Source organism: Elaeis guineensis, chromosome 5 (assembly GCF_000442705.2).
Source record: "Elaeis guineensis isolate ETL-2024a chromosome 5, EG11, whole genome shotgun sequence".
Taxonomy (NCBI): Eukaryota; Viridiplantae; Streptophyta; class Magnoliopsida; order Arecales; family Arecaceae; genus Elaeis; species Elaeis guineensis.
Window position 1 is genome coordinate 18,621,171 of NC_025997.2, and position 12,312 is coordinate 18,633,482.

Here is a 12,312-nt window from a genome sequence, read left to right on the forward strand (position 1 = left end):
TATAAATATCCAAAGATTGGACATAAAATCAGATTTGATCTAATTTTTTTTTTCTTTTTGGTTCATGCGATGGACATAAAATTCTCCTCTCCTTTTCCTTAGATTTAGTCCAAGGATTGGACAAGAAAAGAAGAAGAAAGAGATTAGATCTCTTATCTTCTTCAGTAGATCTTTGATTTTTTTTTGAGAAGAGAAAAGTGAAAAAAAAATTGATTTGATTTGATTTCATATTTCTCCTACAGATCTATTTGATTTTTTGAGAAGAGAATCAAAAGATCAAATCAATTTGACAATCTAAAAAGTGATCTCTGCAGAAGAGCTAGCATTCTGGTGAGATCAAGACCTCTGTCAGATCAGTCTCGATGGATATTTGTAGAGGTCGGATACTTGTACAGCTAAATAGGATCTCGAAGACATCTTTAGATCATCAGACCATTGAATCACAGTGAAGATCTACCGCATAAGTATGAAATTCAGATTTTTTTCTAGATCTTTAATCTTGTATTTAATGTTAATGTCTAATATTTATTTAAGATGTGATTTTTTTATGCATGCTAGTTAGATTAGATCTAATTATTAATCTAAATATTTAAATTATTCTGATATAAGATTGTCCTAGCATAATGATTAGAAGTTATGCTGAATGATTGTCCTAGAACGATATTGAGAATTCAGATCTAAAATTTTTATTCCACTATGATCTCTGTTAGATTAAATTTTTAAAATTTATGCATACATATCTGTCATCATGTGATGTCAATATCCCACAGTAGTATCAGAGCCATCTTATTAATGCAAGGTTTAGATCAAGATTTTAGTTATGAAAATTATTTTTAAATCTAAAATTTAAATTTTATTTAATCATAAAGATAATTTTATATCTAAAAATTTAATTTTTAAATTTAAAATTAAGAATGTTCATGATCGAGGAGATGAAATTCATGATCTAATTTTTTTTTTTGAGATCTAAAATCTGAATGACTGAAATTCATGTGATGGATTTTAAGATCTAAAAATTATTTTTAGATCTAAAATTCAGATTGATTTATGTTCATGTAATTACTTTCGAGATCTAAAAATTATTTTTATATTTAAAATTTAATTTTTTATGATTGTTAATCTAAAATTAATGATTATTGAAAGTCATGGATGTCTTGCTTAATCAGAGTTTTCATATCTAAATTTTATCTTAATATTCATACATCTTATATTCTGAATCTAATTTACATGTGATGTAAATGTTAATAGATTTGAATTTATCTTTATTATATGTTCATGCATGAGATGTTGTTCATAGATAGAGACCTGTCTGGATGTGATCAATGATAGTATAGATGTATTCAAATTAGAGTAATTTGATTGAACATAAGATAAAATTAGTTGAGTCAATCTAAATTCATCCTGACATAAGGTTGTTCTAGTATAACGAGTGTCGTTATATTGTAAGATTATCCTAGGATGAAAAGAGATTGATCAAATACCATAAAAAGTTATAGTATGAACATAAAAGATTATGTGATAATTATAAAGATTATGAGATAATCATAAGGACTATATAATAGTCATGCACATATTTTTATGGATATATTTAGTGATCACTTTGAATCACTACACACCTTTGGAGTAGGGTTGTATCATGAATGCATGATTATTTGATTAGCAATTTGCAATCTTTGGCGACATAAACCAATTGGATTGAACCAATTTGAACTAGTTGATTGATTGGTGTTTAAGACAAAAGATCGAATGGTGGTTATTTAATTAGGACCGTTGCATGCACACAGGGAGCCTCTCATCAATCTTGACTTATCTGATCAATTGAGTCGATTAAGTCTCTTATTGAGTGCCTAGGTTTGAGTTCACTGTGTATATTGTAATTGCACCTTGATTCAATCTTGGTGACCAAGTAAGGATCTTTCTAGTACATCCATGTTAATTGTAGATTTACATTAGATGTAAATATACAATTAAAATTAAAGAGATCTAAATTAAATCTCTTTACATAATATTAAGTCTAGCGATCTTCCATCAATATAGATGTACGGGTATGCTACTGATGTTGATAGTTTTTGACTGATCACAGTGGTTCAGTTGTACTGAAAATATGTAACTACTCTATTAGCATGAGATGCTCCGGAGTTCAAATAGAGTTGGGCCCAATAACTGCTAGATGATGGATCCAATGATGGCTTTGCACCCGTTGGTGAATGATGGGCCTAACTTAACTAGAAAATATGATCAATAATTGTTAGATGAGGCCACAAGACTTAGAGACCGGAGTAATTACATCTTATTTAGAGAAATAATGGATAAAAAGTTATCCACTCATTGGTTTGCACTCACTAATAACTATTAAATGAGGTGCACGTAGATCAGTGAAACTACAATACCTACTAGGAATCCTTGTCGTAAAAGATTTTTATCTCTCTGCCCAAGGAGTGTAAGGGATTCAAAAAATGGTAGGAGCATATTTATTTTAAAACTCTCTAGAACAAATTTGAAATCAAGTATAAATATTTAACTATAATCTCTACACTACAAGAAAAAAAAAATTTTATGATAAAATTATTGGCGGTAAAAATATTTTCATCATAAATAATAAGTATTTACGATGAAAAGTAAAATTTATCATAAATAATAAAATATTTATGATAAAAATAATTTTTCATCGTCAATACTTTTATATTAGCGATGGAAAAAGAATTTCATCGTAAATAATTATTATTTATGATGATAATTTTCATCATAAATAATAAAATATTTATTTTAATTTTAAATTTTTAAATATTTATGATAAAAATATTTTTATCATAAATAATATAAGTATTTATGATAAAAAATATTTTTTCATTGACAATAATATTATTCCCAATGAAAAATTTCATCACTAATATTTGAAAAAAAAATTTAATAATTTAATAATTACAGATTATTTATGACAAAAATTTTTCATCATAAATAATTGAGTATTTATGATGAAAAGAGCTTTTCATCATAAATACTCAATTATTTATGATGAAAAATTTTTAATGCTAATATTTTAAAAAAATAAAAAAGTTTAAAAATTCAAAAATTAAAAATTATTTATGATGAAAATATTACATCATAAATAATTATTTATTTATAATAAAAATATCTTTCCATCGCAAATACTCTATTAGTTACAACAAAAAATTTTCATCGCTAATATTTAAAAAAAAATTTAAAAATTTAAAAATTATAAATTATTTATGATGAAAATATTACATCAAAAATAATTAAATATTTGCAACAAAATTTTTTTTCATCATAAATACTCAATTATTTATGATGTAAAATTTTCATTGTTAATATTTAAAAAAAATAAAAAACTTTAAAATTTAAAAATTATAGATTTTTTATGATAAATAATTATTTTTTTATTATAAATATTCAATTATTTACGATAAAAAATTTTTCATTGCTAATATTTTCAAAAAAAGAAATTAAAAAAAATACAAAAATTACAAAGTATTTATGATGAAAATATTTTATTGTAAATAATTTAGTATTTGTGATGGAAAGATTTTTTCATCATAAATACTTGTTATTTATGATGAAAATTTTTTTATCTCTAATATTTGAAAAAAAAATTTAAAAATTATAGATTATTTATGATAAAAATATTATGTCGTAAATAATTAGGCAGTTACGATGAAAATCTTTTTTCATCCTAAATACTCAATTATTTATAATAAATTTTTTTATCACTAATATTTAAAAAAATAAAAAAATTAAAAAATTAAAAATTATAGATTATTAGCAATAAAATTTTTTTTCATCGTAAATAGTCAATTATTTACGATGAAAATATTTTTATTGCTAATATTTTTAATAAAAAAATTTAAAAATATAAAAATTATATATTATTTGTGATAAAAATTTTGTATCATAAATAACTTAGTTTTTGTAATAAAAATTAATTTTTTATCATAAATAATTGACTATTTATGATGAAAAATAATTTTTATCATAAATACTTCATTATTTACGATGAAACAATTTCATTGCTAATAATTAAAAAATCAAAACTTGAAAAAAATGACTTTCGATATGGAAAAAGAATCATTCTCCCAATATCTAGACTTTGTTGGGTGATGCAACAAAATTTTTCACCTACAACCGAATCAATCATCTTTAAGATCCAAGAGCAAACCACCTCAGAAAATTAAATGCAAGGTATTTAATTCAGAAAAAATATCAACTTCCAACTGTATAAAGAACAAAATTTTATCAACTATTCGATGGACTAAATTGTATTATTTACTTCTAAACCATCCTAAAAAGGTTTGTTTAATAATCTTTTGTGACAATAAAATTCTATAACATCTGTAAGAGAAAAATATAACTTCTTGAATGCTGTCTTTAATCTGCGACGGATGATGCACCACAGCAGTCCGATCCCTGAAATCACCAATTGATGTTGATTCTCCATCAAAAAGATTAGACTCTATATTAGAAACTAAGGCCAACAGATCACCTAAAGATCCTCCTTTTGCATCGGATCTCAAGGGTCTTAGCTGCTCGTAGATTAAATTTGAGTTCGGATGTCCATTCAAATCTTTCGATCAACTCATAGTAGTGTTGCCTCCAAAAAAGTAAATCTAATTTATTAATTTTTTTAATTATAAATTATATTTGATTGAAGAAGAAGATCAGAGAACTTGTCTTATTTTTATGATCAAGGAGAATCAAATTGATCCATATCATAGTTGTCTCATATTCATCTCATTCTTCTGCACAGATCTGCAATCTTCATAATCTTGATTGGCATGAACATATCCTAAGGCTGCTAGAATTCATGAATATACCTGAGAAGATACTTTTAATGAAAAAATATTTTTTTACAGAAATTATTGACGATGAAATTTAAATTTATGTTGCTAATAATATTATTAACGATGAAATCTTTCATCACCAATAATTTTTTTGATGAATTTTTTTTATAAAAAAATTGTTTTAGTGAGAAACTTTTTTTTGAATTATTAACGATGAAAATAAAATTTTTATTGCTAATAAGCTTATTAATGATGAAAATACTTTTCAACGTCAATAATTTTTTTTAATTTTTATTATGGATATTTTTTTGCCAAAAAATATTGACGATGAATATAATTTTTTATTACTAATAAAGTTATTAACAACAAAAATTTTATCGCTAATAATTTTTAGAGAAAAAAAATTTTAGTGAAGATTTTATTTTTTGATGAAAATTATTAGCGACGGAAATCATATTTTCATCGTAAATAATTTTTTTTTGAAGAAATTTTTTTTATAAATTTTTTTTAGCAAAAATTATTGACAATGAAAAAAAATTTATGTCACTAATAATTATATTAGCGACAAAAAAAATAAAAAATCGAGTCCTCAAGATTACGTTTCATGTTATTATTTTACGTTAATATTATTTTGCATGCTCAACTGCTTATAGTTTATTTTATATTTATTATATAAATTTATTTTATATTTATTGCATACTCAACTACTTATAGTTTTCATTATTATTATTTAATATTATAGTTTTTACTATTTAAAATTTTTTAATTAATTATTTTTAAATTATAGAGAGATGCTGAGAGTGACGAGCTTCCTGATAGGATCGATATCTACCAACGGACCCACCAGCGATGGTCAGGAGAGTGGACAACGGGGAGCCAGGAGCTCTTTATAAGTTTTTTCAATTATTTTTTTCATTCGCAGTCTGATTTTTATTATAAAAATAAAATAGCTATAACTTTAATTTTTAGGACTATATGACAGACATGAGATCCCAGCCTATCCCTGAGGGCTTGATCGCACCCACAGATGATGAGATTTGTGATCAGATGCTTGGTATGAGATCCTGTTATGTTAAGAGCCTAGGGTATGGGATCACTACTCCCTCATCTTCATGCTCGTCTAGGGCTGACATCTATGTTGTCTGAGATGCTTGACTGATGGAGGTACAGAGATAGATTATTGAGAATTGATAGTGAGCTTATGAGTTGGCTGCATATGTCGATGAGTATCAGCAACTCTAAATCCAAATGATGGAGAGGATGGCACAGATGGAGTGAATGATACAGCTGATGAGGCAGTAGCAGGTCGGTCTGAGCTTTTTCGAGCGCTCTCCTTCCCTAGCTCGTTCTCCTTTTACAGATACCGACACTTGACGGCCTTTTTATATAATTTTTTATTTTTATTTCAAACTTCTTATAATTTTAATTTAATATAATAAAATAATAAAATTTGTTTATAAATTTATTATGTAAACTTTTTATTTTTATTTTTAATTTATAATTTATAAAAAATATTATAAATATAAATTAAAAATATATATTCATAAATTATTTTTTAAAAAAATATATGTAAATTATTAGTGATTAAATTATTTCTGATGAAATATGGGTCACAAAAAATATTTTACTATAATAAAAAATTAATCATAAATAAAATTTTTAATAAATTTAAAAATATTAAAATTTTATATAAAATTAATAGTGATACAAATATTTTTATCATAAATAATTGATATTTATTAGTGATAAAAATTTATGTCAGAAATTACTGTATTTATGACATAAGCTTTACGTCACTAATATTGTTTAAATTTGATTCTTAAAAAAATTTATTATTAAATTAATAATGATAAAAATATTTTCATCACTATTAATTATATTTGTGATAAAAAATTTATGTCATTAATATTTTTGTAAATTAACGATGAAAAATTTTCATTGCAAAAAATCATATTTGCGATGAAAATTTTTCAAAGCTTAAAGTTTTTAAAAATTTGATTTTTATAAAAATTTTTAAGTAAATTAATAGTGATGAAAATATTTTCATCATTATTAATCTATTATTTATTAGCGACGTTAAATTTCATCGCAAATATTTTTTTTTGTGACTAAAATTTTTCATCATAAATAGTTTTTAAAAAAATAAATTTTTTTAACGATAAAAATTTTTCATCATAAATAATCGATTATTCATGATGAAATTTTTTTTTCACCATAAAATATTATCAATGACATAATTATTTGTAATAAAATATTAGTGATAAAAATTTTATCGCTAGTAACTATTAGCGATGAAAATAGATTATTAGCGATAAAAAATTTTTATTATTAATAATCTGTTTTATTATAGTGCTACTCTCTGATATAATTAAAAATTATCTTTCAATCCTTACAAACTTAGAATCAATTGATTAACCAATTAAGTTATAAAGACTGGCTCAGAAATTTAAAATAATTTTAAGTTCTAAGAAGTTAAGCTAATCAAGATATCCCTATATCACCAAACCATCTGATATTGACCAAAGGATAATCAGCTCATAGTCATTATTTGACAATGATTAAAGATTTGGATGAGCTTGAGAAGCTCAGTATGATCATGCATAAGGAATTGAGAATATATTTGATCCTGCAATCTCTTATCAGTTCATATGGAAAGTTTATAGTAAACTACCATATGAATAAAATTGATTGCACTTTGATTGAGTTGTTGGACATGTTGATGACTACCGATGGGATCTTGAAGAATTCAAGAAAAAGGATTTTTGTATACCTAGAGAATCTAGAGAAAAGGATAAGAGACATACCTTCAAAAGGTATATTGGATCTGCTCGATATTAGTATCTGAGTAAATAGTGAGTACTATAGGATCTAACAGATCCATAGATGAGATAAATCCAAAGTATATATGGTACCTTAGGCTTGATTATATTGGAGAGGATAGAATAAATAAATTGAAAAAGCATGAGCTCCTAAGCTCATCGACTCTCGAGTCATTTTTGATTTATGGATTCTGCCTTCAAGAAAAGTTGGCCAAACCACCCATTAGGAGACATAGGGTGAGGACCACTAATATACTTGCCTTGATACATTCTGATGTATGTAGTCCATTTGATGAGCTGGATAAGAGATGATTTTCTTTACTTCATTATTTATATTGATGATTGTTCACAGTATGGGTATATGTATGAGATACAAATCTGAAATCTTGAAAAGTTTAAAGAATTTAGATATGAAGTAAAGAAATAAATTAAAAAAATTATAAGATTCTTCGATAAGATCGATGATGTGTATGCCTTAGCGGAAGTTTCTAACCTATCTCAAGAAAATAATATAGTCTCACAATGGACTCTTCTTAGTGCACCTCAACTTGACGGGATGTCGAGAGTAAGAATATGACTCTGTTCAATACAGTCTGATCCATGATAAGTATCATTGAGCTTTTCTTATTTTCTTTAGGAATAAGCTTTACTTAATGAATAAGAGTTTCTTCTCAATCTTTCCTATCACGCTGTATGAGGTGTGGCATATTTAGAATGTTCGGCCTATGTCAAGTGTTGACATGTAGACCAAGTTAGAGGTTAGGTCCATGAGATTCATTTTTAGTATCCTAAAGAGTTTTAGAAATACTAATTTCTTTCCAAAAGATTATGATGTGATTGTGACCTACATACTATGCTCTTGGAAAATAGTTTATCCAAGATGAAAAAAGTGAGAGAAAAACTAAGCTAAAAAAAAATCTTTTAAGAGCAATGAGTTATAGAATCTATTCATATTGAGCCAATACATATAGTCCCTCCTTCATTTCTTAATCTCCTGTCCTACTGAAAGATACTTAGATATTTTGATAGAGGACATAGAAGAAATATTCCTCGAAGGAGATAATGAACATGAATTTGATGTGATCAAATATTCCTTGCAGAAAATATATGTTTATAAAGGTCAGTGGGAGTATTGTTACAATCTTTGTATATTATATGTGGATGACATCCTCCTGATTAGAAAGATTATTCCTATGCTAACATCGGTTTAAAATTTGGTTGTCTAACCAAATTCTCCATGAAAGACCTTAAAAAGTATCTAATAAAGATTAATGAGATAGATCTAGATCTACGAGATAGGCCTAAGGGATGCTAAATTTTTCACAGAAAATATGTATAGAGGAGATGCTAAAAGGATTCAGCATGGATAAGTCCTATAAGGTTTTCTATCCTTTAGGCATGAGACTGATCTCTCCAAGAAGATGTGTTCTGACACATTTGAGAAGATTTTGTACATGAGTTAGATCCCTTATGCTTAGACTAAAGGGAGCCTCATGTAGGTCTTACATGCATACAACTCGATATAGATCTTGCTGTGAGTATCACAAGCAGATATCAGTTGAATTCAGATTGAAATCATTGGATAGCTATAAAAAATATTTTTAAGTGCTTAAGAAGCACTTAGGATGTGGTCATGGTTTTAGGGAGGAGAAGAAAAATTGAGGATACAAGAATTTATAATTCAGACTTTATGTCTGATGTTGATGGTAGAGATTTATATCAGGATGTGTTTCCTTATGCAATAGGATTCGGTAAACTGGAATAGTTTCTAATAACCAATCATTACAAATTTTAGAAATCGAATATGTCACTGCCTATGAGGTAGCCAAGGAAGCATTCTGATTTGTTGCAGAACTAGGTGTAATATCATGAGATGATACAATATTGTACTGTGGCAATATAGGCGCCATAGCTCTAGCTAAGGAGCCAAGGTCTCATCAGAGTTCTTAGTACATAAGAGCGATGATTCATGACTATTTTGAGAAGTAAGACTTCGATGATCAGAAATAGACCATATGAAAATATGGTGGGCCTACTGACTAAACAACTTAGCCAGCTAGGACCAAAGCACATCTTGAAAAAGATGAGACTTAGGTTTGTGGCAGATTGACTTTAATGCAAGTAAGAGATTGTTAGATGTATGCCATAAAAGATAATCATATTGGTACATTAATTCTTTCTAGAACATAATTTTGTACTTGATTTAATTAATTAAAGCAGTTAATTTCATTCATGTAGTGTATGTATTCATGAATCATCTTGAGAATTACTAAGATGATGACATATATTCTCAAGAGTTGAAAATTTGAGATATGTATCATTGATGGTTAATTTTTAAACTGCTTTCGATCGAAGAACCATCACGGAGATGGTGATTGTTTCGATAAGATTGGTGTATGAATCACTTTTTTTAGGATAGATAAATCTCGAGTATACAGTATGGGGATACTAAAGTGAGAGTACAGATGTTTGTTAGAGAATAAAAGTACTGAGCATCATCAATACGAAAAATTATTTGGATGTCTATTCACTCGTTAGTGACTTTCTCGATATTGTGTGGTATGCCTAGTTCTTAGACCTACGATGCCTCGATTGTTCACAATAAAGTTGTTGTAGTTTGACTACACCATAACTCAATCTTCTAGCTATACGGAGTTTTAAGGTATATGTTAGCTGCAGTAGATTCATTATAGGAATAGGGTGTACACTTAAATGGGATCTATCGATCTTAATAGTTAAGGAGTAGTCCTATGTGATTTATGAGATTGAGTTCTAAAGACTTTGGCCAGGACAGAGTGAACAATGAAAAATAGTTTCTATTAGATTTCACAAATAAACTCAAGTTAAATAAATATTATATATGACAGATAATGGATTTGACGAGTTTTTCATAATCTCTGTTTTGTCGAGACTCACGATAGAAGAACTGAATCACACAGTAACTATACCTAGAGGTTCATCCTTTGTTTTATTAGATTGCCACTCCATGATGTTAGGCATCACTGATGGATTGTAGGATCAATGAGAATTATTTTGATGGTCAATAATTTTTAATTAACATGTTGAAATTATTTCAATCCATTGAAAGAAGTTTCAATGATATTTTGATAGAGATCAAAATATGTCTTGCTACCAGATAATAGAACCTACGAGGTCACACATAAAAGAAGTCTTGACTGATCGGACTGTTGAATCATGATTTTGAATTACAAATCACAAGTGATCTTAATTATTAATTTGATTGATGATTGGACTAAAATATAAAAGTTATGTAAGGGACTTGCCAAGAGTTAGTAAGTTATAAGAGGACTTAATTACAATTGTTGCATATTATTTGATTTGATCAAATATTGAGATTGGATCCTAATCAAATTAAATTAGATTTAATTAATTAGATTTGATTTGAGTTTGACTCAGATTAGATTTCATAAGTCCAATAGGATTAGACCTAATAAGTGCTTGACTTATGATGAAACCCAAATCTAATTGGATTCCAACCTAGATTTAGATTTGGACCACCTTTTGACCAAGTCCAAAGGGGTCTTCACAGCCATGAGAGGATGCCCAAGGATCTTCACATGGAGATAAGGAGCGCCTCAACTCTTTGGCATGGAAAAATAAGGAGGAATTCAAGTGAGGCAGCAACTAGAGTTCAACTCTATCTCTTACTCTATCCCTAACCACCCCTTGGTTTAAATAAGGGATATGAGGGGCACCTCAAAGAGTGGACAAGATCAAAAAAAGGTGGGCATGAGTAAGGTTGTTGGCGTGAGAAGAGAGGATCAATGCAAAAAGGTAGAGCATGGCATGGGATTCAAAGTAGTTGGTGTCCTCTCTCTCTCTCTTCTTTCTTACTACCAATGGTTGGTTGTTGTAGGCAACTTCTCTCCCTCTCTCTTATGTCCAAGAGTTGGACATGTCTCCATCATCCTCTCCTCCATAAATGTCCAAAGGTTAGACATAAAATCAGATTTGATTTGATTTTTTTCTCTTTCTTGGTCCATGCGATGGACATAAAATTCTTCTCTCTCTTTCTTTAAATCTAGTATAAAGGTTGGACAAAAAAGGAAGAAGAAAGAGATTAGATCTTTTATCTTCTTCAGTAGATCTTTGATTTTCTCTTGAGAAGAAAAAAAATAAAAAAAAATCAGATTTGATCTGATTTCATATTCCATTTACAGATCTATTTGATTTTTTTGAGAAGAGAATCAAAAGATCAAATCAATTTGACAATCTAGAGAGCAATCTCTACAAAGAAGCTAGCACTCCGGTGAGATCGAGACCCTCTAATCAGATTAGTCTTGATGGATACCTATAGAAATCAAACACTTGTGGGATTACAATGGGATCTCATAGATGTCCTTAGATCATCGAACCATCAAATCACGGTGAAGATCTACCTGTGCAAGATATGAAATTTAGATTTCCTTCTACATCTTTAATCTTGTATTTAATATGGATGCCTGGTGTTTTATTTGAGATGTGATCTCTTTATACAAACTAATTAGATTAGATCTAATTATTGATTTGAATTTTTAAATCATTCTGATATAAAGTTGTCCTGGCATAATGGTTAAAAGTTATGCTAAATGGTTGTTCTAGAATGATGTTGAGAATTCATATTTGAAATTTATATTCTATTGTGATCTCTGTTAGATTAAATTGTTGAAATTTCTGCATGCATACCTATCGTCATG